This window comes from Solanum tuberosum, unplaced genomic scaffold (assembly GCF_000226075.1).
Source record: "Solanum tuberosum cultivar DM 1-3 516 R44 unplaced genomic scaffold, SolTub_3.0 scf00060, whole genome shotgun sequence".
NCBI lineage: Eukaryota > Viridiplantae > Streptophyta > Magnoliopsida > Solanales > Solanaceae > Solanum > Solanum tuberosum.
Window position 1 is genome coordinate 1,497,027 of NW_006238985.1, and position 4,717 is coordinate 1,501,743.

General features: G+C 29.1%; 1 long non-coding RNA gene across 1 annotated transcript; it reads right to left on the reverse strand.

Moving 5' to 3' along the window:
* Positions 1–610: 610 nt before the first annotated feature.
* On the reverse strand, positions 611–1,162 carry LOC107060119 (uncharacterized). Its single transcript, XR_001473163.1, has 2 exons — positions 963–1,162; positions 611–854 (listed from the first exon to the last, which is right to left on the reverse strand). It is a non-coding gene; the product is annotated as an uncharacterized lncRNA (long non-coding RNA).
* Positions 1,163–4,717: the final 3,555 nt, after the last annotated feature.

Sequence of the window (4,717 nt, forward strand, 5' to 3'; positions counted from 1 at the left end):
CGACCTCCCCCCACCCCCTACCAGCCCCCACCCCCAAAAAAAATATTAAGTTTGTTTTTAAAAAATATTTTCAACTTCAAAATTTCAATTTTTCACCCCTACCCTCGACCTCCCCCCCCAAAAAAAAAATTTAAGTTTGTTTTTAAAAACTATTTTCAATTTAAAAACTATTTTCTACTCTAGTAAAAATAAAAGATATTTCTCAAAAATATTTTTCATTCATAAATCAAACACTAAAAATCTTTTCTACTCACCAACCAAACATGAGAAAATAAATCAAAAATCAACTTGTTTTCCAAGAAAACATTTTCTAGGAAAACATTTTCCTTCATACCAAACACACTCATAGTCTAACTCTGTCCTTTTTGCTATTTTATGGAAACACGTTGTGAGAATGACTTTTTTTGATACGTAAAATGTATCAAAATGTTTTTTTAATTTTATTATTTTAAATATAAAATGACAAATAAAACGAAAGAAATACTATTTATGCGGCTATAAAATCTTTTCATTTCTGGTTTTTAAACGCAACAGTTCACCAAAATTTCCAACAACTTGCCCCCACCCTTTTCTCATTATGAAAGGAAAATAACTTTCTTGATAGGACTAATATAGAAATGTGTCACTTTCTACTGTGTATTTTGTGTAATAAATCATAATTCAACTACAAATTTCCCAGACTTCTTTTTAATTATTAATTTGAAGTTTCGTACATTAGTAAAGTTACACATGTGTTAAATGAAGTATAATAATAATTCGGAATTGAATTTTTTCCAATGAGTAATGAAATTTGTACCTTTCAAAATAGTGTAATTTGATAGCGGGAACTGTTATAAATAACAAAAACTACACACCTGTGTACAAAAGGGCAAAAGGTATTACAGAAAATAACATCTAAATAAAGGGGGGGAAAAAAAAAGGACCTTATAGTAAAATTCACTATGAGTTGAGTCCACTCTTACCTAATTGACAAAATTACCCTCAGCTCACATCACGGCACTCTTCACGTGCTTGATACAATATCAGCCTTTTCCCCCAAGTCATCAACTACTCGCCGGAATGTCCAAAACCGGTCACCGGCCGATTAATCTTCCGGCTGTCCCGATGTACGAACTTCGATAACTATAACTACATTAGATATAAATAGAAACTTGAAATTTGCAATTCAGATAGTACATCCACAGAAAAGGAAGAAAAAACAGAGCATAGAGACGAGAGCAATAGATTCAACGGCGGAGATGATAGACCAGACAATAGAATCAACGATGTTGAAAGGCAAGTCAAGGCCCGGCCATGACCATCGCCGAGGGGAGGAGGCCGAAACGACGCCGTCGTGGCTTCTCGAACTCCCATTCGGCGTGAAATACGAAGTGAACATCCTTGGCCACCGCATAAAGGACGTCGGAAGTGAAAAACTCAGTCGGATCCACCTGAAAGATGACGTGGAGGACCGGTGACACCCTGACTCCGCCATCTATCTGGTTTGTTTTTTCTCTTTGAGATATTGTTATTTGGCGGAAGGGAATAGAATATTTTGAGTATATAATCTTTTTCACAACTTACAAGAGGATTCTACCAAGTGCTAAGTTGGGGGATCTATATATAGAAAAAACAAATTTACTGTGTTCGGTTTGAACTAATAGAGAAATGAAAATTGAGCTAAGTTTAAAAAAGTATTTTAAGAAAATATTAGTTGCTTTGTTTCTATCAAAGACAAAAACAAAATATAAATATAACCAAACGACAGATTTTTGAAAAAAAAAGAAGATAAGTGTTCCTTTAAGAGATATTTTCTCAGAACCGGTTCAAACTTGTATTTTTAACGATCAAGGAAATATCTATTTTTCCCTAAAATATATCAATAAAGTAACCCTCATAGGAAATGGAATTGACTTACAAAAAACACTCTCTTTGTTCAATTATAATTGTCCATTATTGACTTGATACATGAATTAATAAGCAGTAAATAATTAATTTTATAAACTGGACAAATATTGTTGGACATCCCAAAATAATTAGTAGACAGGTAAAAATAGATCGAGGGAGTAATTTTAAAAAGTAACTTTTTAAAGTCAAACATAAATGACTTTTAAGTCAAAAAAATAAAAAGTAGAGAGAGTCCTACTTTTGACTTTAAACTTATTTTAAGTTATTTTGAAATTAATCAAACACTCCCAAAAGCTCAAAAAAAAAAATTAAAATAGATTTGATCAACTTTTAAGCTAATCCAAACAGGCTCTCCATCATAAGTAATCTTGTGTTATTATATTTCTCACATAATAATAATTAGTATAACTTTTTTCTATGTTATTTTATTTGAATTTACTGCTTCTTAATCTCTGTACAATTTAATTATATTTGTCACAGCATTTGATTGCAACTGTCTAAAATAAATGCTTGTTGAACCTCTTGGTTGTCATAGCGTAGAGAAAGCATTTTAAAAATTCAATTATTTTCGATGATAATTCTGGTTGTGACTTGTGAATTATGATGTTGAAATTTAAGAGTATAGAATTGGAACTCTATCCAAAAGCCATTCTACTTCTAGTTAGATAACGAAGGGGACAACTCGTGAGGATGTCTAATTTAATAAAGTTAAACAGAATTAATTAGACCCAAAAACACATGAAACACAACTCTGGTCTATGTAATACTACCTTCGTCCACTTTTAATTATTATTTGTATAGGACGAGGATTTGTATTTGTATATACAGTCTCTCTCGCTTTATACAAACACAAACATAAATTATATATTTGTGTTTGTATATGAAGTGAGAGGCGAGGGAGAGATGACTGAAAAAGAGGAGAGTGGCGAGCGAGATCCAGAGAGAGAGGCGAATGACAAGAAGTTTAATGCGAATTAGAATTAAATGAAACTGTAGCTATAACATTTAGTTTAATTTAAGAATTTGCTATAATGCACAATTTTTTCCTAACTACCATTTAAGTCCATACAATTTTAGCTTAAAATAAAATAAAAAACTTATCTCAGTAGGCACACAGTAAATCATTTTCGTATTCATATAGAAATTCAAATAAGTTGTTTTACGAAGAGAAAACATTGTAAATCATAAAATATTTTTTTTTAGAATTTAGATATTATTAAGTAAATAGTACTGAAGGTTACTTTTCCATTAAATATTAAAGTGGTGCTAGATCATCAATTATTAATTTGGACCAATTCAATAATGTTTACTTAGATCTCATATTAATATCAAGAAATCAATATTAAATGTGTATAAATATTAAATATTAATTTATGCTTAGTATATACTTTTTTTATTTCAATTTATTTGTCGTATTTTTCCTTTTAATTCTTTTTGATAACTTCTTAATTTTAGTTTTTCACATGATATTTAAGAATACATGATTTAATTTCGTGTGAAGTAAGTTTGTGTGTTTACAAATGGACCCTTGAGTGATTTTGACACCATGAAAAGTCAATATCATCGTGTCGTATTTGTTGGTGATTTGTATGTTCATACAGAAGTACCAATACTTGTTCATTAAGAAATAGACTTAAAGTTAAGATGTTGTGAACTGTTACATTGAATAGAGTGATGGTATGCCATGTTCTCTAGACGTTGCTATTTTTATATATAAAATCTATTGTTGTATTACTTTACTAGATAATGAAAGGTCTGTTACGGGCCCAATATTAGAATTTTATATATGTTTATAATAGAAATTTGATTAATTTTTGGGGAAAAAAATTATTATGATTATTTCAAATAAATATGATAGTAAATTATAATAAAACGCAATAGGTGTTTAACAAACAAAAATAATGACCTACTAGATGAAAATTAGAACGAACCATTTCATTCTTTACATTACAAAGTGATAAAATGATGAAAAAAAAGTTATGACTTTGTGTCTTGTCTTAATACTAGATATTAGGTTCCCGCGCCAGCGCGGGCCCAATATATATTACTTCCTCAATGAATTATATAAATTTTTATGACTGTAAATTATTTCATTAAGGGTAAAATAAATATTTTATAGTGAAATTGTTACTTAATATAGAAATGTGACATTCTTTTGGGACTGACTAAAAAGGAAAGTAAGTCACATAAATTGGGAGTAGTTCTTTGTTTCAATTTATGTGACACCGATGAAATTTGGAGAGTTATATAATTTTTTGTATGTGATTTTGTTAAATATATTTTGAAGTTGTTAATTTATTGTGATTTATAGCACTTCTTATATCATTTTCAAATAATATATATTACTCTTTCTGTTCCATTTTATGCGATGTAGGTACTTTTACGAAAGTCAACTAAATTTCTTATATGATTCTTAAATATTTTTAGTTGTTATTTTACTTGAATTTACCGTACTTTTAATGTTTTTTTGAAACAAACTTCTTTTGTTTCAATATGGAATTAAAGAGTCAATAAAATTTGTTTTATGATTTTTAATTATGTTGTTTTTAATATCTTATATTATTACATTGTGATTTTAAATACTTTTTATGTAATTTTAAATATAGAACAAATTAAAAGAAAAACAAGAAATGTGACATTCTTTTGGGACTGACTAAAAAGGAAATAGAACAATCCATTTGTTTGGGTTTCTTAAAGTGATCCCACATCCAAAGTGGGACCATGGACAAAGTCCAATGTAGATATCTTAGGTTAATTTATATACAATCAATGAGTATTTATTAATTAGCAAAATTGTAGTTGTAGGGGACTACAAATGCCCAATGTATTC